The sequence below is a fragment of the Lissotriton vulgaris genome, chromosome 8, assembly GCF_964263255.1.
Source record: "Lissotriton vulgaris chromosome 8, aLisVul1.2, whole genome shotgun sequence".
NCBI lineage: Eukaryota > Metazoa > Chordata > Amphibia > Caudata > Salamandridae > Lissotriton > Lissotriton vulgaris.
The window spans coordinates 332809937-332837830 of NC_141696.1; the positions used below are offsets into that span (position 1 = coordinate 332809937).

Sequence of the window (27894 nt, forward strand, 5' to 3'; positions counted from 1 at the left end):
TTGTGCCAATTTGCACTAAACAAGATCACTAGTTTTAGGTATAATACCAACCGAACACACAATATCATGCATTTTATTAATTGCAACACTAAATATGTTGTATATTGTATAGTGTGTCAATGCAATTTAATCTATGTGGGTAGCACTATAAGACCACTCAAAGATTGAACCAAGAACACATCAGAGCAATTCGTAACAACACTGCCACATACCCACTAGCGGTACACTATAAATCTGAACGCAAGTCCTCAGAAGTGCTACGCTTGAGCTTTCATGGTATAGCTGTAGTTGATTCAATCAATCAATCAATCAATCAATCATGACACTTGTATAGCGCGCTACTCACCCGGAAGGGTCTCAAGGCGCTTGGGGAAGGGGTCCACTACTGCTCGAACAGCCAGGTCTTCAGTTGCTTCCTGAAGGAGAGGTGGTCCTGGGTCAGCCGGAGGTGGATGGGGAGAGAGTTCCATGTCTTGGCCGCCAGGTAGGAGAAGGATCTGCCTCCGGCAGTGGCTCTTTGGATGCGTGGTACGGCGGCGAGGGCGAGGCTAGCAGACCGTAGCTGGCGGGTGGGTGTGTGGAAGGTCAGGCAGTCGTTGAGGTACTTGGGGCCCAGGCCGTGGAGAGACTTGTGAGTGTGGGTGAGGAGTCTGAACGTGATCATCTTGTTGACGGGGAGCCAGTGCAGGTCCCTCAGGTGGCCGGAGATGTGGTTGCGTCGGAGGATGTCCAGGATGAGTCGGGCGGAGGCGTTCTGGATGCGTTGGAGTCTTTTCTGTAGCTTGGCTGTGGTTCCGGCGTAGAGGGTGTTTCCGTAGTCCAGTCGGCTGGTGACGAGGGCCTGGGTGACCGTCTTCCTGGTTTCGGTCGGGATCCATCGGAAGATCTTGCGGAGCATGCGGAGGGTGTGAAAGCATGAAGTGGAGATGGCGTTGACTTGTCTGGTCATCGAGAGGGAGGAGTCCAGGATGAATCCTAGGTTGCGTGTGTGGTCTGTAGGCTTGGGGGCGGTGCCCAGGGCTGGGGGCCACCAGGAGTCGTCCCAGGCGGAGGGTGATGGTCCCAGGATGAGGACTTCCGTCTTGTCTGAGTTCAGTTTCAGGCGGCTGTTCTTCATCCACTCGGCGACGTCTTTCATCCCTTCGTGGTGGCTGGTTCTGGCGGTGTCGGGTTCTCTGGTGAGGGAGAGAATCAGCTGGGTGTCGTCGGCGTAGGAGATGATATTGAGGTTGTGTTGGCGTGCGATGGTGGCGAGAGGTCTCATGTAGAGGTCCCCGGGGCGGCGACAAGACTGCTGCCCTTAGGAAACTGGATTCCAAGTGGCTCATTAAATTGAGGTTCGTTCGTTCGGGGCCTCAATACTGACAGGAAAATGCATGTATTTCTACGCAATTTCAATTCTACCATTGGAGTGGTAATACCAATATTCAAACTGTTTGTAATTCAAACCTCATATATATTTATTGCTATTACTGTGGATTCGTACTGGTTTTCTCTGTATTTTTAACAACTTATATGATGAAAATGATTAGGAGACAATGGATATATTTGGGTCTTGCTGTCATGTACTGATATCCTCTGTATTTGGATTACTGTGTTAACATCTACCCATATTACTGTATCAATATATATTGATGTAGTGGGACTGGTTAGATCTCTGGTCCTGGTGCTAGATAATCTTTCTTCCTTTTTTAATTCTGTCTCTTATGGTTCTTGGGAATGGGACTTGAATTGCTCCTTCTATGGTTTAACATTTTGACACGGTCACATTCTTTAGTGTTAAACATTTGTGCATCACAGCTGATACTATTTGCTTTTCCCCTGCTTTTTGTTCTAGTTTTGCTAGAACATAGGAACTACATGCTCCTATTTGGAGGCATCTCATTATCTGATAGTCCAACATTGGTGCATCCGGTGTCATATGACGTTTCAATTTGTAGTTGATGTATGCCACTATTTTTAGCATCCCTTTACTCTTCCTGCCATACATGACGTTTACAATTCCATTATGGTGGCTCACCTTATTTGAGTGACTCGCATTGTTCGCTTTCTTTTATTAATTTCGGTGTGTATTACCCGAATGGGCGTCTTGGTGGGCATGGTGCATTTTGCTACATGCTGCTGAGAATATTGGTCTTTGAGATATCTGCAGTTCACAGGTTTTTATATATTTGTTTACCTAATTCTTTTATTACTTTTAAAATGTTGACATATGTGTACGTATATACAGTCTAGGAGTTAGCGTTTTATTTGACTTGCGCTCCTTGCCTTGATGTCACATATTACAAAATGCTTTCAGTGATTTACTTAACTCTATTACTCTTTACCCCTGTACAAGATGGCATGTCTTCTAGCAATACTATGTTATTAGATTTAGAACAATGACGTGCATGTCTCACACACACTATGTGATCGTGTGACTTCCGTATTTCACCTTTATTTGGGATCGGCACCGGCATGCTAGGTTTGGATTTTCGTCCCAGCTCTGATAGGCACGGTGGGGTTGGGGCGGCTTTTTATTATCGGAACGGGTAAGCCTCTCGTTTTTTCGTTTAAGATGCCTTTTAGCATTAGCTCAACACATAGAATCAACAGGAATGAAACTATGTTGATCTTTGCAGGCTCAGGACGTACTATTGTCCAGCCCACGGTGTCTTAGACATATGCTTTTACATACGTAATCTCGTCTCTTCAAGCAGGATAATTTCCAAGGGGTGAGTTTAGGGTCATGGGCTATTAACTCACATATACTTGCGGGAATATTGGGACAATTCTTCATTGCTGTTTTCTTTTGTAGTAGACGAACTGCCATGATTTGAGCTCTACGATATTGACCCCATCGATTGCCCTTGAGTATGTTACTTGTTCACTACAGTATTTTTACACTATATTTGGTGAGTTTTGGTGACAGTGTCATTTTTTGTTATATGCTAGTAATAGCTAGCCGGATAGAGGGTTATATTTTCTGTTTTGGGCGTTTTCCTTTTTTTTTTTATTTATTGAGTTTTATATCAGCAAACTGGTAAGACACAGTACACAAAAAGAAACAAGTCTTCAAAAAATTCAAGATAAGGTTTGGACATTATTCATTACATAATCACATCTTAAATTCATAGCCAGTTAGTAATCGGAGACCATAGTTGCAACCCCTGAGTTTTCCTCCTTATACCCTTAGTTTTATAGGCCGCAATCTCCAAATAATATATAGACAATAATCTAGATTACCAACTGATAAAAGTTGGTGGCTCAGGGTCAAGCCATTGAGATGTGATGCATAAACGAAAAATAGACATACATATAAATATAAATCCTTCCTCCATTGCAGGTCGAGGGTTAGCCACCCCTTCTAGCCGGCCCAAAATCACCAACTCCGCAGATAGCTGTTGCTGAATACCTAAAACCTGAAGAAATTGCTCCACATCTTCATCAAACTGTATCAATTTAGGACAATAAAAAAAACATATGGGGTGTGTCTGCAGCATGCAGTCCGCAACGACTGCAACTATGCCACCGACTAGATTTGCATTTAGCAATTTTCTTCGTTGTATAATATAGATCATAAATTGACATATAATGTTGGCTTTTCAGGCGGCCATTAAATAAAACATTCATGGCTAACTCAACTACCTTTTCAAGATTAATTTGATCCACCCCAAATCTATTTTGCCATTTTGTCTCCCAGCCCTCAAAATCGTCCTCCACCTTATCCATAAATATCTGGTACAGAGGTCCCATTCTCACTCGTGATCTAATTGCTTCTACAATCTCTACCTATCTAGAAGAATTTGTTTTTGTGTTATTTTTTGTTCAAAAAAGCTACGTAATTGAAGATATTTGAAAAAATAATTTCGAGCTAAATTATATTTCCTCTGCAAAAACTCAAAGGAGACAAACTGATTTCCCTGAAAAAAATCGCCAAGTATACAAATCCCGGTGTTATGCCATCTGTTCATTCCCTGGTCTCTAAATATTTCTGGAAGAATCAAACAGATTCAAATTAGCCCCAATACCCAGTTTCTTCTTCACTTTCCTCCAAATTTCAAATGCAGACATCACTACCTTAAATTTGGTTTTCTTGTAATAACTGGGTTCTATTATTCGATTAAGACATTGCCTTGCCTCTACCCCTAATAACATCTCATAAATAGAGGGGGCGACGAAGTCTTCCGTCGGGTCTTCCTGAAATATTAACACCCCAATGTGTTGTAATATAGCGACCCAATGATATAATCGAAAATTAGGCACTCCCCAGCCTCCTTTTGCTCTAGGCAACATGCACCACTTCAGGGCTCTCCTAGAGCGGTGATAGCTCCATAAAAACTGCGCACACATTCTCTCTATGCGGGAAAAAAAAGTAGATGAGATAAGTAAAGGAATAGTCCGAAATATATACAAAAATTTTGGAAAGATTAGCATTTTCAAAACGTTACTCCGCCCATAAAGAGATAAATGTAAATTATTAATCCGTTCCAGCGTCTTATTAGAAGAAGCAATAATTGTGTCCAAATTCAAGGGGATAATATCCTCAACTATTGGAGATATTTTAATCCCCAAATAAGTTACTACAAGTTCAAAAATGATATCCACTGGCCGGCCGGCCGCTGAATGAATCAACTGTGTTTTAGAGACATTTAATTTGTAGTCGGAAACCCGTCCAAATACCTCGGCTGCTTCAATAATCTCCGGTAAACCATTGCTAATGTCTGATGTTATGACTGAAATATCATCTGCATACGCAAATATTTTGTATGCCTCATTATTTATCACAACCGGTTTTATTGCTTCGTTACTCTCCATAGTAAGTATAAACGGCTCTATATATATAAATTGAATAACAGGGGGGAACAAGGACAACCATGCCTTGTCCCCCTCCCTATCGCAATATCCCCTGACAGGGTACCTGAAATACGGGTAGAAGCCGATGGATTAAGATATAACCTCTGTATGGCTGTAATAATACTGTCCGGGAACCCCTTCCATGCTAGGACTGACCACAAGAACCTCCACGAGACCCTGTTGAATGCTTTTTCAGCATCCAACAGGGCCACTCCAACTGGGGCGTTAGTACCCTGTGACCAGTCCAGCATGGAGACGATCCTCTTAACAAGATCCGTAGTATCTCTAGGTTGAATAAAACCATGTTGTCTAAGGGACACCAACCCTGGCATCCACTCATTCAGCCTATTCGCAATTAACTTCAAATATATTTTGCTATCTGCATTAAGTAATGAAATTGGCCTAGAGGACCCCAAATCAGTATCCTTTTTCCCTTTTTTCCTGAAAACCACCATTGTTGCTTTAGACCATGAATCCGGAGCAATACTAAGAAAAGCCTGCTGGCAGACCTCTAGTAGTTCATTTTTCAATACATTCCTAAAAGCTTGATAAAACTCCAATGGAATTTTATCAGGGCCCATAGCTTTCCCCTGAGCTAGCCCTAGTAAGGCCAGCTCAACTTCTTCCCATACCAAAGGAGCAGATAGCATAGATTTTTGTGTCTCCGTCAGTACCCCAGATACCAAATCTTTCAAATATTGTCCCTCATTGTTTAGCTGTGGGTCCGTCCCTGCTTTACTATATAAGGATTGATAAAACCCTTGAAATGCTACAAGAACGCCCTCCTTCGTATCCTGCAATGTTCCATCTAGGTCAATAATTTTAGTAATCTCATTATAGGCTGCTTTTTCCCTTAATCTTTTAGCCAGAGTTCTGCCAGTTTTTTCACTGAATTCATACGCATCCTCCTTATGCTGTGCATACATTTCTGCAATGTGGTCAGCTAAGTTGGCGTATACTGCTGTCCTTTTAATAGTAATATCTCTTTGGGCCCTAGTCGGATCTAAGCCCGACCCGATAACAGCAGCGAATTCCCTTTCTGCCAGCATGACTGAGTCAAAATCCTTTCTATGTTTAGCCCACACCTTTTTACGTTTGAAATTAGCAAAACTCAATGTTTCTCCTCTAACTACCGATTTTAAAGTGTCCCATACTATTTACAGATCAGCTGTTCCTTTATTGAATTCAAAGAACTCCCGAATTACCTTGGTCATGAATAGACAGTAGTCTTCGTCCAACAAGAGCTTTCTCTCAAAAGGCCATGGATGGAATTACAGTGCTCCCCAGGCATCTGATTCTGGAGTGTGTTTTGGGGTGAGAGAATTATTATTATATATTGTACTGTTGGTTAGGGATCACATTCCTTTTTTACTTTTTCACATACTTTTGTTTTAGGTTATACTTGTGACCTTTTGGTTTTTGGGGGGAGAGATTTATTATTATATACTGTACTGTTGGTTAAAGATTTTTAGTTTCATTTTTACCTTTTCACGTACTTCTGTTTCAGGTTGTACCGGTTATTTTTTTAAGTCCTTGATTTTACTGGTCAATATTAGATGTACAGCACAGTGTTTTATTTTGGGAAGAGTCTTGGACCTTCGATACTGCATCTCAACTGGTTTAACTTGTAGATACTGTTGGTTTGGGGTTATGTTTAATAACCTGTTTTCATGGCTCCAATCATTTTAGTTACTTCTGTTAGATTAGGCACCCGTAAATACTCAATGGGGTGTCCATTCAATATACTTTTGTCTATACAAAACTATTTTGTTTTGCATTATAATATTGTTTTGCCATGTCTTTACTTTATCAGCAATGATCCACACATTATCATGTTGGTAAACATTTACCACACTCTTATTTCTTGGGTTTTAGCACCAACATTGAACTGGTTCTGCATTTATAACTTCTGTGTGTTAATACAATCCATATCTCTCTTTATAGAAAGTATATTTCTATTTCACTTTTCTTTATCAAGAGGATTGTCTACTGATCAAATCATTTCCCATTACAAATGTGGACCGTTTTTAGGTAGGTTCCTTCAGGTGCACTATAATTGTTGGTGTCTCTAAATTAACGCACAGTATGGGTGGTGGTGTGAGTATATGTTACACATTAAGTTTTGGGTTAGTGAGGGTGCACTCTTATTGTCTTTTGGTGCCATTACTTCCGTGTTATGTTTCTTGCTCTGCTCTTTTCTCTTTTTCTTTCATTTTTCCTTTTTGATAAATAGGTCGGATGAGTGTAAGACATGTAGTTTTACTCTAATTGTCTTTTGTTCTTAGATCCGTGGTTTCCAATACAGTGTTAATAAGAATTACTGTATTATTTTAATATGAAGAGTTTATTTTTGAGGGTCTTATTTGGAGAAATATTTTTAACTTTCCTAACATCATTGAGTTATTTATTAACATCGTAATGGTATTAATATTTGTATTATTGACGACCCATATGGACTCTATTTGATTGGTTTAATGTCTGTTTTTCCAGCCTTGAAAAAGTCTTAGTACCTACTTGTACAGACGAAACACGTGTTGGCTGCTCTGTTTGCTGGGAATCAATTTTGAAAAGTGAACTAATAAAGGATACGCTCTCTACGATAAGAATTGTGTGGAATGCCTTTCGTGTCCTGTATATACCAGTTATAAAAAATTGCAGAACTATATGGACTGATTAACTGGTTACAAAGATCTACTTACATGATCCATTTGAACACACGCATTGGTGTGCTGAATTGACTTTCCTGTTTTGCTAGTTTGTAAAGCATTCAATTCCACACTAGGAGGGATGATAATTTCATATGCTGCAACAATTCATACACAAAAAAGGCAACATTTGGAGAAATCAAAAACGTTCTTATGTTAATCTGAACAGGGGTTTATCCAGCCTGGTAGAAAGAAGGACAAATAAGGACAAAGCATGCTAGGGAAAAGGCGAATGAAAGTGAATATTGTAAATATGGGTAGAGTAGGGCAAAAATAAAAGGGAACACAAATGCAGTCATCTGGACTGCTAAATAGAAGTAAACCCGAAATGAAATATCGGCTATAATCAATCATAGCAATGGCCTCCTGGCTAAAGGAAAAGAAAACATAGAGCTAGTGCTTTAACATTATTATAGCGCTCATTGCCAGTCCAAACACAGTATTTAAAGTAGAGAAATTGAAAAATGTCTAGATAAACTTACAATCCATTGTTTCCCTGCAGAGACTAGTAATTTCCTGGTGCAGTTATTTTCTGAAATGGAAATCACAGATATAATAGCAGATCTCCTAAACGTAAACGTATGACTTGAAAATGGCCTAGCAGCTGAATCTTTTAAAGGCATTTGCTACACAGTTAGTTACCCTGATAAAAACTTAAATTAGATTCTTTCAATGGGTGGCAGCGACCCTCCCGCATTTAAATTGGAGGTAATACTTAGCTGTTTAAAGCCTGGTACACAGTCAGAAAAAAAAACTTCTAATCCAGCTATCATATTAAAACAGTGATCGTCAAGTCTTGGCTAAATTAATTATTAACAGGCTTGCCGCTCGTCAAGGAGTCACTGACCTGTCTGCTGCTGGCCGTCTGGAGCCCCGTAGGACATTGAAAACGCTGTAGGGGAGTGCTTGCTGCAGGAGGACGGGACTGCGAGGCCCACCAGGCTGTGCGCGTTACACCAAGCACACCTGCTGCCTCTTCCCGTGTCTCCGCCCCCTGCTTGTGCTGCCGCTGAAAACTCCTCGCGGCCCCCGCTCCGCGGGAGCCGCTCGTCAAGGAGTCACTGACCTGTGCTGCTGCTGGCCGTCTGGAGCCCCGTAGGACATTGAAAACGCTGTAGGGGAGTGCTTGCTGCAGGAGGACGGGACTGCGAGGCCCACCAGGCTGTGCGCGTTACACCAAGCACACCTGCTGCCTCTTCCCGTGTCTCCGCCCCCTGCTTGTGCTGCCGCTGAAAACTCCTCGCGGCCCCCGCTCCGCGGGTGCCGCTCGTCAAGGAGTCACTGACCTGTGCTGCTGCTGGCCGTCTGGAGCCCCGTAGGACATTGAAAACGCTGTAGGGGAGTGCTTGCTGCAGGAGGACGGGACTGCGAGGCCCACCAGGCTGTGCGCATTACACCAAGCACACCTGCTGCCTCTTCCCGTGTCTCCGCCCCCTGCTTGTGCTGCCGCTGAAAACTCCTCGCGGCCCCCGCTCCGCGGGTGCCGCTCGTCAAGGAGTCACTGACCTGTGCTGCTGCTGGCTGTCTGGAGCCCCGTAGGACATTGAAAACGCTGTAGGGGAGTGCTTGCTGCAGGAGGACGGGACTGCGAGGCCCACCAGGCTGTGCGCGTTACACCAAGCACACCTGCTGCCTCTTCCCGTGTCTCCGCCCCCTCCCTTCTTCATCCTGTATAAGATCTGGCTTAGCCACGCGTTAGCGGGACGCGTGTGCGGGACATCACCCGGGACAAAGACCGGACTAAGGGCGGACCCTCTGAGACCCTCCGAGAACCGAGGAGACTGGACTGGCCACAAACCTTGGCCTATAAGGTACTTTTTGTTGCCATCACGCTTCATTATCTTTGATTGCCTTGGTCCCTCTCCGTGTCTTTGCAAATGGCTTCGGTAAATTTAGACCTGGCTGTACCTGACAAACAGGGAGTGTTGCTAAATGGCACTCTAGATAATTATTTCTCCAAATCATCCCCCGACATTGCTAGGGAGTCTGTCCTGGCTGAGAAGAGGGCCGACCGACGCCGCTCTGTGGAAAACATAAAAAATGGCCTAGTTCCTTTGCCCTTGCTTCCAGCTAATGGTTCTAATGACACTGACATTGATCTGACAGTAAATGACTCAGCCTCTTTATTGGATAGCCAGCCCTTGGAAGCTAATGTAATTGTGCTCACACAAAGCTCTTTACCCGCCCCAGATGCGAGTGTGTCATCTTTACTTTCTAATAACCAAAGTTCATCAAAAGGAGAAGCTTCGCCTGTTGTAAAAATAACTCGCTCTAAGGTTAAAAAACTGATTCCTGCTCAAAAAACCTATGGTCCTCCACCGAATAAAAAACCGCGGAAAAGGGGAGATCCGCTCCAACCAAAGCTAAGTTGCCGTGATTTTGGCAAGAAAATAAGTAATGCTGTTAAAGAACTTAATACGCCACATACAGATTGTGAGGGGGGTACTGCTCCAATAATTTCTCCTGCCATGCCAACTACTCCACCAGCTAATGAAGATTCTATGGACATATCCTCGGCTACTAATGCACCTATTGCGAGCAGGGACCCTGTGTCCCTGCTTGACATAGAGAGTTTGATTAAGTCTTACTCAGCAAGCATACTGGAGAGGTTGATGGAGGTGGAATGTAGATTGTGTAACATTGAGCGTGTTTTGGGTAAAAAGGATGATGTAATTAACATCGGTTTGGGTAATGCGACTAAAACAACTGTAGCAAATGTCCCACAAAATATATCAGCCAAAGCTCAAGCACCCAAAGCTACTACTACTCTTACTAATATCCCACCCCCTATTGCATCTACTTCTAAATCCACGGGGAATATGCAGATGACGACTGTACAAACTCACCCACCCCCTAATCCTCCTCACCCAAAAAACCTTGTTGCTATACCATCATTAAATGTTACAAATAAAAACACTGGCAACATATCCAATCCACCTTTGGTGAAACCAACAAGGGAGGCGGGAGATACGAGCCATGCTTGGGGGAAAGCTAGAAGGACACCTCTGCCCGAACTTCCACCAGAGGCAGTACCCTACGTGGTAGTTTTAACTGGGGTGCCCGTGCTTGGACCAAACAAGAGGGAAGGTTTTGCCCAATTAAAAAATAAGATCATGCATTGGCTCAGCTTGTATAGGCCCATTGCAAAGCATGTTAATGGAGAAATTGTTCATGTACGTCGCCTGCAATGGCTGGGGGGTAGACCCAAAGACATCGATGGTGACGTAGTGGTGGTGAACTTTAGGGATCCAAACGCTGTTCAGTTCATATTGAACTGGCAAGCTGGAAATACAAATAACATAATAATCCCAAAACCATTAACTTATTTTTATCCGAGGTCAGTGGTTTTTCCATCACAGCTTCTCTTGCCGCAGTATCAGCAACTACACCACCTACCCACAATCCAACCAAATAACCATTCCATTGTACAAAATGCTGGGAGTAATTGTTACCCGTCATATGCCCCCCCTCTGCAGAATGTAAATAATATGCACTACATACCATGCACCTCGATAGCACCAGATCCAATGGGATGGAACTATGTATCGGCCAAAAACATCCAGAGGGGCAGAATGGATAATCTGAAACCATTTACACCGCTAGAAACCTCCAATAGATATGACATCTTTAGCGGTCTAGACGACTGTGATTGATGCCATGAGATGCTGGGGTGTGCGGGGTTAGATATACTGAATGGTGATGACGTGAGTAATATCACTCAGAATGTATTGGCTAATACTGTGTTTTTTGATGATGTGAATGATGTATTGGTTAATACAGCTCCTTGCTGTATGGGCGAAACCGACAATGATAATGTTACTGTACCCCACGATGTCATCCCAAATCCCCAGGCAGTGATGCCTAGGACTTTCCCTGAGAGATTAGTCACCCCCGAAATTCCGATAAAAATGATCTGCTGGAATATAGCCGGAGTTGATAAAAATTTAAGGGATCCAGAGTGGGCCACCTACATAGAGTCCTTTGATTTCTGCCTCCTTCAGGAAACTTGGGCTGTGGAGACACCTCACAGGGTAGGTTACAAGACTTATGGGATTGGTGCGATACCCTCTAGAAGTGGTAGGCCGTCAGGGGGACTTTTGATATGGGTGAAAATAAATATAAGGGTAAACATTGAGGAGATATCCACTAACTCCGTAGACATACTGGCCTTAAAGATTACAGCTTGTAATGGGAGGAACCTATTTCTAATAAATGTCTATAATAGGCCTTCACCCTCCTCAAAAGAATCACCGACCATTGCCAATTTAGATTGCTTTCTGAGTAGATTGGACCCCAGAGAGGACTTTGTCATCTTGGCTGGTGATTTAAATTGTAATTTTGAGCCAGTCTTAGGCCTTAGTGAAATCTTTGATGATGAAGACCAGGCAAACAAAATCCCTATCCTGGAGAATGTAAAACAGGTTAAATGTACAACTCTGAGCTTACAACTTATTAATCTATGTACGGAACACTCCCTTAGGGCATGTAACGGACGGTTACCCTCCGACAGCTTAAAAAAACCAACATTCACCAGGAACAACTACAAAAGCAATTTAGATTTTGTGATTGCCTCTATTCCCCTTTGGCCTCATCTTATAGACCTCAAAGTAATGGAACGGTATGAAAGTGATCATTTTCCCTTAAACCTGACGCTGGATGCCTATTTGTTGAATGACATGGTCCAACATTCAACATCTGAGGAAGATGAAGTCGCTAATCCGGAGATCCATATCAGTAATAATAGAAGGTCCCTAAAATGGCCATTTATATTGGATCATAGTGACATTTTAAGTGAAATATACTCGCTTTTGGCAGACACCTTTGGTCCTTACTTAGAAAGAATAGGCGATAATGATGGTATTACTTCATTTCTCCAAATTCACCAAAATTTTTTTGCTGATCTGAAGTTATTAGTCACTAAGATGCCTAAAAAAATCAAGCAGAAGACACAGAATCTGTCCCATAGTAAGCCCTGGTATGACAGATCCTGCAGAGAGTCAAAGAGGGAACTACTATTGGCAATTAAGACCAAATCCCCAATAGACGTAAAAAAAGCAAGGAGCGACTACAAATCTGTTCAAAGGGCTGCAAAGATAGCTTGGGAGGAAGATAAATGGGCTGAATTGCTGCTAGCCGCCAAGTCACGTGATAATGTGGCCTTTTGGAGGCTGGTCGCTAATGGGAACCATGTAGGTAGGGTATCTAAAGATGTTTTCTTGGATGAGTTAACATGGGTCACTCACTTCACGAATTTATATAAAAAATACGATGACCCATACATGAATATGAGTGTGGAAAATCTTGAATCTCCAGCTGAACATCTGGTTTTTACTATAGGGGAAACAGAGCTGGCAATATCTCAAATTAAATCCGGTAAAGCTCCAGGTTTGGATAAAATCCCAGGGGACCTGTACAAGCACAACCTTGAAGTGTGGGCACCTTATATTAACTACTTGTGTAATACATTTTCTTGCACTTTAGAATTTCCAGAAAGTTGGAAGGGAGCAGAAATTGTTTTAATTTTTAAAAAAGGAGATAGGATGGACCCTTGTAATTATCGGCCAATAAGTCTAATGGACATTTTACAGAAAATATACTCACGACACATTCTAATACGAGTAAGTAATTGGCTAGATGAAAATTCCTTTTTAACCAAATTCCAAGCCGGTTTCAGATCCAAGGTCAGCACAATAGACCAAATTTTTAGATTTTGCTGCCTCTACTGGAAGTACGTAGTGATTAAGAGGTGTCATTTATATGTAGCCTTTGTAGATTTAAGGGCTGCATTTGATTTGGTGCCCCGCAGTCTCCTATGGGCTACCTTGAGTGCAGCAGGCTTGCCAAAAAATCTTGTCGCCCCGATAAAAGAGTTACATAATGGGAACTTCGCAAGAGTTAGATGGGGTCCAAATGGCGAATTAACTCAAAAAATACCCATTGAACGAGGAGTACGCCAGGGTTGTGTCCTGGCCCCGACGCTATTTTCCATTTTTGTAAACGACATCCCCTCTTTTTTAGAGAGATGTAAAAATGATGCTCCAAAATTGAATGGTGAAAAGGTGACATCCTTGCTATTTGCCGACGATACCATTCTGATCTCCCAAACAAAAAATGGGTTGCAGACATTATTAAACACCTTTAATGAATATTGCAGCCAAAAGGGATTGGAGATCAATGGCAAGAAGACCAAATGTATGGCCCTAAATCCTATCAAACCAGATAAGGGCTGTCTAACACTTAAAGGAGTCACGCTTGAATCAGTGCCACATTTCTCTTATTTAGGGGTGACTTTGGATTCAAACTTTACTTGGAAAGCCCAAATTGACAAAAGTAAATTAACATACATGCAAAACGTCAAACCAATACTTAAGGAGCAAAGTATGAGTACTAGTAAAGCGGTATCCCCAGTGATGGAATTATTTAAATTTAAGGTCCAAGCATCTGTACTTTATGGTGCTGAAATATGGGGTCCCGGGTCTAGGGAATCTTTTAGTGTTTTAGATAACAATTTTATGCGTAGCTTGGTTAGGGTCCCCAGTGGCACCCCTCTAGTTCCCCTGGAGCTTGATTTAAACCTCAAAAGGACTGATCACCAAGTTTTGATTCGACCTTTAATGCTGTGGGTGAGACTATGGCAAGTGCCCGAACTTCAAGATTACCGAGATGGGTTAAAAGAAATCATGATTCTTGACAGCCAGAGTACCACTCCATGGCTAAGGCACATCAAGACATGGTTGAATAATATAGGATTGAAACATTTTTGGGAGAATCCTGAGCAACTACCTGCTAATCCCAAATTAATCCTAAAAAGAGCCTTTTGGAGTTTTATGCTAAGTAGGACTGTAAATATTGCAACCAGTGGTACCTTAGTTGCAAAGTTCCTAAACTTTAAGGATGAACCGCTCTATGAGACGTTTATGGATGAGATCGAGCCGCCACTCGCCAAAACTTTATTTTTAAAGTTTCGTTATGGTAATCTACTGATCAAAACTACTTTGGCACGGTGGGCTAGAAATCGTGACACAGCAGCCCCAGAAATGGACGAACTCTGCCCAATGTGTGACCAAAAACAGACCGAAAATGAACAGCATATTCTTTTTTTCTGCCCCTTATATGCTCAAGCTAGAAGGAGGTGGATTAAACCAATATGCTTACTTCTGGGCTTGAGGTCATGCTCTCAGGCTCTGAGAATCTTACTAACAAATTCATCACAACAAATAACATTCAGTGTCAGAGGATTTTTGCTCTCTATCTTTTATCAAAGGAAACAAATAGGGCATCAATTGTAACTGCACCGATGCTGGGATTGACATGATGGTCCTCTTTATCTCCTTATGAATGCATGTATCTGCTCAAATTACCATCCAACTTGTATTGTATTTTATATTTTGTGTTTTATGTATTCAAGTGATAATATGTTTTTAACTATTAATGAAATGCAATGTAATGTATGCACTGTCTTTTATGGCATATTAGCCGAAATAAAGAATTTAATGAATGAATGAATGAATTATTAACAGGCTAACAATGTATGTGTTCAAGTTCGTCTATCTAGATCAAAATGATTTTATTCCCAAATAAAACATTCCTCCTAAGTCAGAATATTTTATTAAACTGTAGATCCATTCACTGTTTAAGAAGAATATGCAGTTACCCTATTATTAGATGCATAGAAGGATTTTGGCCTCGAGAAGTGAGACAGTTTCTTCACAATTCTGAATAGGATACGTCTTTTACCCCACCTCACCAGGTTAACAAGGTCACTTTACACGGGCTCTTCTGCTTTATTTAAAATAAGCTCAGAGTATCTGTATCAACTATCAGAAGTACACAACAGCGGAGTCCACTTTCACCCATTATTTTTTATGTTTCTAGAGCCATTGTTTTTTTTTGCTTAAACAAAGTTTTATTAGCATTTTCCCATAATTTACAATGCATCACAATATTATCCAACATAGACTTAAATACAGAATGAATCCTCAATCCCGTGGCCATAGCAATTACACATATTCAGTACTTTTGTGTTACAAGGTAGAATGCCATATCCCACATACTAGCATACGCAACAATATTATGCAGGCCTATCTATACGGGCTCGTATATGGTAACATATATTGTTGACTTTGTCCGCATTAAGAAAAAACAAAACTTCCCCAACAATACTTACATTCCCTCCCCCCACCCACCAGTCCTTGTAGCATATGTAAAGAGCCCAGAAAAGCAGTCTTCTGCACTGAGGCAACAGATGTATACAGCATTATACCAAAAGTAGCATACGCCATCTAAGATACATATCCCTTGCAGTGTTCAGTAGCATACTGATCAGGCAATGAGATAAGAGACACACAAATTGATCTGTTACGTGTACTACATAGGTTCACGGAGCCCGTGGGTTTTAGAGCCACTGTTAATGGCGATTTGAACATCTCAGATGATAAAGCAACCAATTAATGGTATGGCTAAATTGAAGCTGTATCCTTATGCTATGGCACTATTCTTACCAGCAAAGCAAGACAATATACAACAGGCTTTAGGCTGAACTGCGCCTTTCACTAATGTTGCCGGGTTATCAAATAAATTCATGTAGAACCGAGTTCCTATTATTTAATACTATAGCTACAATTTTTCCAGAAATACTTCTGGCTGGTTATACCTGGAGCCGGACTGGGGTACCAAACACAGCACTGACAAAACTGCTCAAACTAGCTCTGCTTTATTTGTTTCCTTGCATAATCCCTTAAATAAGAACACAGAATAAAACAGACACACAATAAGACTCAGAAGAATGTATCAAAGAACAATTTATAAAATACTTGTGAAAAATAGAATGGACAAGTGTAACAAGATACAACTCCAGGTAAGAATCAGAGCAACTGAAGAATGAACATACACAGATATGCATCAAACATTACAGCAGAGCATAACATTAAAAAAGCCTTTGCGTACTACATCAAATAACATTATAAATCCAACAAATTAGTATATATCCCCAAATCAGGTTAAGGTATGGTTAAATAGGAGCATTTTACTCCATTTTTTATTTTATCATGGTTTGGCAAAGGGTCCTTGGGAAGAGCAGAGTTGAAAGTCATAATGCTGGGAGCTACATAATCGAATTAAGATAACCATGAGCATAAACTTTTAGGGTGGAGAAATGAATTAAAAGAGCTGTTGGGCAATATAAACTCTAAGGGCCTGATTTAGAGTTTAGCGAAGGGTTACTCTTGTCACAAACGTGACAATATCCCATCCGCCGTAGTGCAAATACCTTAGGATATAATGCACTTGTAATACAGTAGACGAGCTATCTGTCAAGTTTGTGACGGAGTAACCTGTCCACCGTCCTCGAAATCAGGTCCTATGTCTCTCTTGCCCCACATTGTTTATTGTCTCTATTGTCTCAATAAGCCCACTGGCTCAGCTTATCCCACTTCAAGGATTTTATTTTTATTGGTATGCAGATGATATCCGACTGATACTGTCTTTCCATTTGGACTCATCTACACCCCAAGTCATGTTTCAGAACTGCCTGAAAGACTTTGCAATCTGGATGCTTATCAATCACTTAAAATTAAACAATGACAAATCCCTTGTTTGGTCAGTCCTGTAGTTGTACTCATGTAGATGGCAGACTCAAGCCATGGTGCACTAAACCCAGGACACTGGGAAAAATGTTGATCATCGTCAACACGTATCCTTTCATTTCAATTGAGCAAGCCGGCTTCCAAAGGTTATCTAGCCATGGGAACACCTTCAAATACTTCTTCAAGGCCCCATGTCTTGTCTCTAATCCATTTATAAGGCTCTCATTTCTCCAGGCAGATTTATTCCAATACAGTCTATTGTGGACTTCTCAAAGAGAACTGATCAATTACAAGTACTACACAACATGGCTGATTAACTGGTTTTAGGACTTCCAAGCAGGGAACATATATCCAGTCTTATAGGATCCCTACACTGTCTTTCTACATCTAAATGTATTTTATTTAAGGCATCCTAATTTTACATAAAGGAAACTATAAGACCAGCCCAAGCTTCCTTTTAAAACGCTTTCAGCACTATATCCCTTGTCACTCAACATGCTTACCCTCTGGGTGTGCATTATTTATCAGCAAAGCTGGAGTGGTTAGCAAGGTGACTTGACTCAGAAGAAACAAAATACTTAAAACTAACAATCACAAACGCTCCCTATCCTGAGGCTCTGATGGGAAACAGAGATAAACAGTTTAAGGACGAAAGACTGATAGATATTGGCATATATTTTTGGCAACATTATTTTACCCAAATAAATATTAAGCTGGCATATGGTCATGCCTATCACTGTGGTGCTACACTAATCCAGAGAAATACAGACAGTTTAGAATCACCAACAAATGGCCTGAGGTGGGAGGTACTACATGTGGACGACCTGATCAGGCACAGATAATTCTATTTCTTTGAAGGCCCTAGATGCTGTACAAACAGATGACACAAAATTGCATTGAGTGATGTATTCGAGACATACCAACAAACTTATCACACCATGTCTAAACAGACAATGTGGAGTGTAATATAGTCTAGACAAGTTACAGTATATTTGCAGATAGCGATTAGCTGGCCTGATGTTTGCCACCATGTCCAGAAGGGCCTCACACCTTGTTTCTGTACAGATTATAATGGTCGGTTCCACTTGACCAGTTATTGGCTGTCTTTGTCAGATCGGAACTGAAGCTTTCCTATATCATTGAATAATATTTTAAAAAGAACAAATACATCAGGTCTGGAAACCTTGAATTAATCTGAGCCACCTTCCAGTTCATGGTTTTCCTGCTTACCATGCCACTCAAGACAGACCAACCACAAAAAAATCACTCTTGATCACGCTCTATCCCAAACTGCCAAGCCAGGGTCCTATTCACACAGGAATACAAGCAACCCCAGTCTGATTCTCAGCTCCTTGGGCCTTTCCAATGGGATGCAATTTGTGTCCAGTGGCACAGAGATCATATGACTCCTGTCTGCCCAAACCTGGTGCACTTATGCCTTCTCACTTATAAAAACAAAAAAGTGCTCAATAGATTGTCCGAATTAATTTCAACCATTGGCAAAAGGCTACATTCTAGTTCACGGTTTCCCTGCTCACTATGCCACCCAAGACAACAAACAGATACATGCAAATCAGTCTTGGTCATGTTCTAAAAAGAACAGTTCGCTCCAGAGCCTTACTGACCTTGCCAGTGCTGAAAAAAGTAGCAAAAAACAGTACTGCTTTCTGTATAGAATGCACACAGAAGATAAAGCTTCTAATTTAACAAAGAGTGTGATGACTGAGAGTACTTTTCAGATGTCTTCAGATGATTCAATGGAACAGCTTCCTACATTGTAGAATGGGAAAATTAATAGCATGAAGATAATAATAAATATCTTTATTTGATAGCTAATTAAAACAATTCAAATCTTTAGAACACAGAGTTCATACTTCTGGAACAAACAATTCAGGTAAGGCAAGTACATGTTGGATGTTAAAAATTTAAAAAGAGTACAATTCTAAAATGTTAACCAAGGTGCAGGGCTGAGTATATTTTATCAGAAGTCACTGGTGTGCTGCATTTCAAGGATCAAACAGTTCACTAACGGGGGGGGGGGGGAGGCGGGGGGAGTGGAATGCCATGTGCTAATGTATGTGTTTTGCCGCAATAGTTTAAATGTTTGCATTAACTGTTGGATTAATGTCATCTCTGAGCGTAAGTGCGCAGTAGTGGGATTCACCCTGTGAATATGCTTTCGTGCATGATTGGACCGTCAGGCAGTCATATAACACGCCAAAGGACATCGGGACTCGCCCCTGCGTGTTTATATTAGACCAAAGTGCATACACTGTCCGTATATGTTAATGTCAGCATGGCTATATGCGATATATCAACACTGACCTGATGGGACTGGATTGTCATGTTTTGATACCTGAATCTTGCACTGTATTTTGAAAAATATAAAATGCTAATAAAACAGATTTGACAACAGAAAAAAAAAAATCAAACAGTTCACCAACAATATCCTTCTTACGGCCACCATATCCATAAACTTCACAAAACGTGCTTCCCTGCCCTAAAAACAATGCTCAATTGCATTTTGACATAAGCGAATGTGCAATTCCCGAAATAATGGCTTAAACCAAAATAGCCTTTCCCATTAAAATGTGGGGTAGGAGCACTATTAGGCGGGCGGGCGGGCGATTAAAACTTTCCTGTTTCCCGCCTCTGAGTAGCCGTCCCTCTTCTTTTACTGTGTGTTATGTTATAGTACCTGTCTAAGCGCCAGGACACCCCTTTGCTGGGGCAGCTGTGCGCTATAAAAATATAAATAACATAACATAACATAACATTCGTATTCGTATTCCTTCTGGCAAGGGCAGAAACAGCAGGGATCTCCTGCCAACGTGAATTTCCATCTTTAGGCTATTTTCCCCACATCGAACACTCCCTTTCTCAGTCTAAAAAACCTTCATTTATAGGATTTTGATAAAGAGAATCACAGAAAAGGTTGCAGATTCCCCTACTCATAGATTTCTACTATAAACCGGTTGTGAGACTTGGATTTCTGTGTAAGGATACCAATTTTTACTGACTGGTTTTTAATGGTCTTTTTTCCGTCAAAGGCTTTTAAATGAGACATAGGAGATGTTCAAAGCCCAAGGAGTGGTCATTTGTAGGTAGGTCAGACTCATCCGAATAGCCTCTTGCCAGAGTGATGAAGATAATTTGAACATCTCTTGACCTAAATGGAATTTGATAGTACCAATGTATGCTTGTTTTAGTTTGAACCACAATTTCAGCAGGTAGGCCCTCTGTGCAAATATTTGGCCTGTGAGGCAAGTTTTTTTTATCAAATCTGGGGTTCCCTAGAGGAATTAGGCAGCTGAAATATTTGATGAAACCGGTTTGTTTACTGCAGATTTAGCCACTGCTCATAATTGTCAGGGAATGATTTTAGGCCACATATGAGCGAGGGCAAACACTTCACTTTTATAACTAGCAATAGAGGAAGTAACGAGGGGTCTGTGAGGGTAGATGCAGTTTTACATAGACCGGCATCTATCTTGTGGCTCTGTTTTGCAGGGCTTCCTTGTGAAGGCAAGAGATACCCTAGGCCTGAAACTCAATACAAAAGGTGTTTATATGTGGTTATCTTTTCGATGATGTGGTCTCCAAATTTCCACCACCAAGAGTGATGCTAATGTAGTCTGTGACTATTTAGTTTTTTCCAGGATTTATTTTTAACCCGTTGGTACTGCAATAAACGGACAAGTTGTTAAGTGAGGATTGCAGTCCAATGGCTGAGAATTCTAACAGCAGGCCCGGACTGGTCGTTGCGGGCACCGGGCAATCCCCCTGTGTGCCCCACTGGTAGGGGACCGGTTTTGGGCCCCTGGGGGCCGTTTTTGCAGCATAGCTGCAAAATCGGTCCTGTAACAAAATCGGCTGAAAACCGCCCTGGCAAAGAGTGCGGTCGCACCCCCAAACCCACTCCCCCCCCTTCTTCGGGGGGCGGCCGAGCACATTGCCAGGGCCAGTTTTGGTTGCCAGTCCGACCCTGTCTAACGGAACTGATTCATCAGCATACTGCATGACAGATAAAGGCTGGTTATTCAGTCTCTAGGGCACTATTTTGTATTTGTCAGAGCGGATGCTGTGTCAGCAGGAAATATGTTAAAAAGAAGAGGAGCTAAAACAGATCCCTATTTTGGCCCTTTAATAATAGTAACTTTGTTAGACAAGGTGCCTTCCTCGCTTAGTTCAATTTGCGCCCAATGTTTCGAATAGAGATCGATGATAGCATTGAATATTTTTGTTGGGAAACCCAAGATGCCACAGCCTTGACCTATCAATGCTATCAAAAACTTTTTATAAAGCAGGCATGCAGCACATGTTAGTTGGTCAATTTAAAGTGGATTAGGATAGCCAGTGCTATGATGCTATCCGTTATCTCTGTGTTTTTACGGAACCCGGTCTGGAATCATGGAATTACATTGGCTTGACAGGCACAGTCCTGGAGATCTTGAAGGACTAAAGAGGCAAAAGCAATTGCATCCACATCGAGCAGGGCTATCAATCGATATTTGCTGGATCTTGCCTGCTTTCCTGTTTAGGATGGGGGCAATATATGCGCCCTGCCAGGACAGAGGAACCAGATTGGTTAACAAAACATTGTCAAAAGTTAAAAGCATGAGCTCCTCTAAGTTGACCCAAAGCCCTGCACATTTTAAAGCGTTGGTAACAAAAGGACTGTCAGACAGTTATCCTCTCACTACCAGAACTATCAAATTAAATGATCCTGGATTAATAATGTACCCCCTGTACATGAGGTTTCCTTGTCTACTAAAACAAGATGGATTAAAAAATTCAAAATTCCAGTTTCAACCTCTTCTACTCCATTATTCTCAATTAGCTGTGTAAGTGAGGAAGGTTCAAATTTGAAGCACCCATTTTCAGCGGAAAATAGTTTTGGTTTTCCAGCAGAATTTGGACATTTTTGAAAATGTCCTGCAGATTATTATTTTTGGTATAGTTTTGAAGGTTTGGATCACTGCAAAACTTACCACAGGCATATGCCTGCATTTCCAGCATAGTCAAAACCTACAAAAACATGACGAAAAGTAATGAGGGATGACCATGGCCAAGGAGGCTTGACCGCAGCAGCACTTAATAGCACAGGTCACCAACATTTCTGGCACAGACTGAAATACTAACCCATTGTAATTGCAGCTGAGGTGGGTTGCAGCTAAGCCGAACGGTGGTCACTAGCATTATGCAGATTTGCAGGGAACCCACGCAGTCTAAGTTACCCAAAGGAAGCTCTCATCAACCCACTTTCACTAGGGACATGATGCAAGGTGTGGGAGGATACAATGATTGGCTTTAAAACACAGGGAGCAGACATCAGATGTGTGGGAGGGAGCAGAGAATTTGAAATGAAAGTGCTTAATTGGGGCTCAGGAGAAAAGTGCATGTGGGAGGACTAAGACACTACATATTTCAATTATCATGATCATACAGTGGACTGCATAGTGGTATTACTATGGCTGGCTAAGAAGGCAACCTACTTAAGCAAGAAGGTGTTTTGCTTCATGATAAACTACTCAACAGCATTTGACACCGTCAGCACGCAACACCTGTGAGTAAAAGTTAACTTCAACTATGGATTAAAGATTCATACGGTACTAAGCTGGCTGCTACCACTAGGTCAGTAACCCATCTGACAGATACGTCATGAAGGTGTGGTTAAAAGTTGATACCTTATGATCAGATGCAGAACACTTGAACCTAATTCAGGCATTTGAAAGGATGGCACATGGGATAACGGAGAGTAATGGATGAAAACAAGGCTGTATAATTGCAACCACTCAATTCAGACTGTACTTGTCTTACTTACTCTTGACTTTAAAACAGTCTACAATACTTCTGCAAATTTTGGAGGATGTGATCACTCTCCTTTCCTGTAACGATGTATGCAGACGACTTTGTTATCCTAAACCAGACACCTATTGGTCTACAGCATCACAGTGATAAACTGGTGAAGAACTAGTTGGCTAATAATATGAATAAAACAAAACAAATTAATGTTTTGCCAACGAAATGTAGTTAATGATGGGTTATCAAGGGCCCTAGACTAGAACAAGTAAAGGAATAGAAATGCCATTGACAAAAACGCTGTACCGGAGCCTACAATTATTATTGGTTTATGTGAAGGTTCGGACACTGTAGCGAGCTCAACATTTTATAACTAACTTTCCCATCTTCACCAATGTTATAAGACAAGGATTCGTGAGGTTACATCTAAGACACCTTGCACTACAATCCTTAAGAATGTGTTAAAAATAAGAGTACCTAATTTGATCTATCACTGCTGTAGTAATGCATTTTCAGTGGTTTTATCCAGTGTTGTTATATTAGTGCATGCGCCATCTAATGAGTGACCTGCATTCCAAGGATTTCCTAACATGGCAGCAACTATGGAGATAACAGACAGTATGCTTTATTGGTGTTCGGTCTTTATTTAGTTTCTAAGCAATAAAATGTGATTCAATGGAAGTTCAGTGCAATAAATAGTTGTACTTGCGGAGAGCTAACTTTAATTTGAACTAACAGCAGCTGTGAAGATTATCTGCTTTTCAAAGGTACTGCTCTTCAAAATGTAATTAACTTTTAAATTTGATATAATGTTATAGTTAATTATGAAGGGGACTAACTCATGATGGCAGCAATATGTACTGCTATTTATACATTTTCCATATGAACTGATTCTTACAAATGTTAATGTATGGTGTATTGCTACAATACGTTGTAACCTTATACAGTAACAATAAAAACTGAACCTGATTATGTTTGGTTTGATATAGTTTGATTTCTTACGTTTTCGCTGTAGATTTGACTTCTTTTGCCCAAGAGACCGGAAAATGTATTTATTCCAAATGTTTCCATATTTTTCTAAGGATTTGGAATGTCTCAAAGCAGCATTAGACTTTGATCAATAACTACGAATACCATTATTCACAATCAGATTTTTACCAAATGGAAACACATCGAATTTTCCGAACTACCCAAGAAACTTTTAATCAAATTAACTACAAAAAAATATGAATGTATTCATTTAAATCAATTACAACATGGAAGGGAGAATGTAATGCCACATTCCACATTAATGATACACAAATGTAAAGTACACAAAGAATTAAAAGGATCATGTAATGATGAAATGCATGAGTAAACATGAGAAAAATGCAATTTACAAACAAACGATTATTTGTACTTCAGGAAAGACAAACAGTACTCTCCTTTCATAAAGGTTGGTCTGAACATTTAGACAGTAGTTGCTAGGAAATATAAATCCCTCACTACCAAACAGCTCAATAGAAGACATGGATCCGTGGTTTACCTAAAGTAATTGAAGAATACCTTTGTGTAAAAGAAGGAACAGGAGGTAGACTATCCCAAAATCGATATATTGTGTAACATGTACAGTATCTATTTCTATTAAGGCCAAGCCTAAGAAGGCACAGCCAGTAACACTCCAGTGAAATATTTTACAAAGCTCCATTTGCTGCTTATCAATGGAGTCATACTACAGGTCTGAATTCCAGCATCACAGCTCTTGCGAGGTATACATGTCAGTCCCCTGTTTGGGATTCTAGCAGAGGCCAAGGTGAAATTGTTCTTTTTAAGTAGAGGTTCTGTAATCAGAATGGTAGGAGTGCACAGGGGTGAGGATGACTCACAATGTAACAATTAACTTCATGGAGTACCACTGAATAGAATATTTATAGACCCTGCTCTAAGAACAAAATGGAGAGTGCTGTAACTAGGAAACTGGATATAAAAGTAGTGGGACTGTATGGAATTAGAAATTCAACTAGCAGCATTCAGTCTCGGTTAATCCAAACACACATCTTCCTTAAGAGATAAATGAACGTTATATCAGCGAGACTACCAAAACAATTCTCGAACATACCTGGTAGATCAACGTTAAAGATTGCATAAAACATAAATTGCACTATCCTTTGTAACATTAAAAAAGAGTCCTGTGTGTCATTCCATACAGGCAATGAGCCAGCCAAAAAAACAGGAATATAGTTTGGGAGTGTCTGTAGTTTTGGGGAGGCTTGTGTTCCATAATATTTTAGGGTTTAGCATTGCTGCAGTCCTTGAGGAAGGGGCAACTGAGAAGGCAACAGTCATTCATAATGGGTCGTTTCACACCAAATAGATAAACAAGCATTGACAATGACAGGTCGGGCTTTTAAGAAAGTTGTATGGTATTGTGAAGCATTATAAGTAAATAGCACAGGAAGGGACATGTATTTCTGTGGAAGAAAAAAACGTTCGAATAATATTGGTGTAGGTTAGAAGGTCAGGTGCCAGTTGCACTGTCAAGCCAAACCTGAAAGAAAAAAAATGTCGGTTAATGACTGCCCTCCTCCCACCATTGCTGCTGCCAGAGAAAAACAGCATACATTATCTAGTCGTCTATAGGGAAAAATGTGGCGCAGTGGCCACAGCGGCTGACTCTGGAGTGCAGGGCTCACAGTTGGTTCACCGGCGGTAGCTCAGCACCAAGTGACTCAGCGCACTAGCTCACTTCATCTCCCCGACGGCTCCCAGCGCCATGAAACCTTAGGAGGTGATATGTCAAAGAATCAGGGAGATTTTAAGTGCGCTACTCACCTGTGAGGGTATCAAAGTGCTTTACAAATATGGATTATTATTATCATGACACTTTAATAGCATTACAATGTCATTTGTGTGCCCCTGAAAGTTCAAGCTCAGGCAGTTGGATAAACAAAATGATCAAACTGTGTGGAGGGCAAGCACTTTTTTTGTGGAAGCAAACAATGTCTGCACTCATGAAACCGGAGATGTGGATTGTTCCAAAAATCCCCTCCTGGTGATTCTCACACAATTCTGTGGGGACAGCTGAGCTGTCCAGCCAGGCCATACTGATCACAGAGCTATGTGGAGGTCAAGCCCTTTTTGCGCAAGGACACAACTTCTGCCCATGTACTGCTAACTCACACCATATTGGTGGACCTAAGCCCCTATCTAATGATGCTCACATAATTGCTAGTGACAGCTGTGCTGTCAAGTCAAACCAAAAAAATTAATGCAGGTTTGGCACATTGTAATTAATGTTACATTTAACAGAGTAGAGAATTCACGAAAGAGCAACAATTCTATGTGCAGAAAACACCAGAGCCTCTATCCAGGAAGAAGCACGCCGTCATAATACTGGGACACTGTTCCTGTCGTTATATAAGCACCCTCGTTAATTCCTGAAAAAAACACATAGTATGTGAGCGACCGAGCCCTAGCTGCCAGGGAACCCTTAACTGACTGAGTCACAGAGACCGCTTTGGACAGTACAGACGACAGGGGTGCCCTAAGGCGCCCCTCAGTACTTCCACTCAGCCCCGACTGAAGCATCACTTGTCTGTGCCCCGCGGCCCAGACAGGTTAATCGTGATGAATGACAAACGGGTAAACTCTCAGCTACAGACCCCTCTCTGCAGTATACAGCCACTCAGCCACCTAATAATATACCAACCTGACCGAGCGTCCCCCGGCTGAGGGCGGTAGGGTCCACCGGGTACCGCGCGCGGCGGGCTCCTAAGCCTGCTCTTCCTCCGCCTCTGCTCCCCTCACCCCGTGCAGCTGCCACTCGCTCCGCTCCACTCAAAGCCGCCGGTCGCCCTGGAAACGTGACGCGCTCCGGGACAGAGTGGCCGCGCAGCGTCTCGCGAGCTCTGCTATGTGAGCTCGAGCGAGCGGAGGCGACGATTCGTTGAGCGCACAATTTTCAAGAACATGCATCTATTCTGATGCTAATTTCTGGTTAAAAGGTGCGCGTTCACATGGTAAAATCTGCAGGACATTTAGACAAATATATTTAAACCTAGTATGCATTGATGGCCTTGAAAGGGTGGAATTGAGACCTGAAACGGGCTGCTTGAAAAGCGGGCCACTGGTTCGTTGGTGGATCACGGCTTTTCGAAGATCACTTCTTCGTTAGAACTGGGGGGTATGAGAGAAGTAATTTGTGTCAAAATTGTATCAGCTCTATTATCCCCCATTATAAGCCTAATTATTCTCCCATATGTATGGTTATCTCATTCTGTCTGCTCTTCCTGGGTTCTTTTTATCCTCTGAACCCTTCCCCATTTCCTCCACTCACATAATTTATTTTCCTTTCCTTTCTCCACTCTGTAGAGTAATAAAGTAAATTTTAGCTTGCATTTAGCTTAATTGATTTAAAATGCACAAGGGATTCTAAACTGTTGTAGACCCTGTGTCTGTTGTGTGAGTGCGCCAATAAACTTGTGCTGGAACTTTATTCTGGAAGTTATTGCATCTTTACTATTGATCCAGCGGTTCACTAACAACAGATACTCCACTACCTGTCACACCTGCCAGCTCTTCAGAGAACACGCAGACAACGCGAGGCCAATCCAGGATGGCCGCGCTATACTGTGCATGTGCGAGGGGATCGGGCAGGATACTAAAGCCTGATCTCCCCGCTACTCTGAGCTTCGCGCTCTAGTTTCTCGTCGCTCCTAGCGGTGCGTCACTTCCGCCTCGCTCCGTCTCGCTCACCTTGATTCCTGTTGTGGTTACTGATTGTTTGGACCCTCATCGTAGCCTGATTACCAAGTTGGCCTTCGCTGCTAGAAGTCCTCTTAGTATGCTTTTGAAGAAGCGCTGCTGTGCTTCCCTGAACCTCGATGTTTAGAGGTTAACCTTCGGTATTCCGCTTTGCCCGTTTTGCGGTATATTATCGAGTCTCCCCTTTTTTTTTGGATACAGTCATTGTCCCCGGTGCCGGCTGT

At 41.7% G+C, this 27894-nt stretch overlaps 1 protein-coding gene across 2 annotated transcripts in view; it reads right to left on the reverse strand.

Moving 5' to 3' along the window:
- CCDC181 (coiled-coil domain containing 181) overlaps positions 1–26751 on the reverse strand; it is a 307289-nt gene extending 280538 nt beyond the window's left edge. For both annotated transcript variants that reach the window (XM_086934091.1, XM_086934090.1), the window contains exon 1: positions 26616–26751. The gene's annotated coding sequence lies outside the window, so the exon portion shown is untranslated. The remainder of the gene's footprint in view (positions 1–26615) is intronic.
- Positions 26752–27894: the final 1143 nt, after the last annotated feature.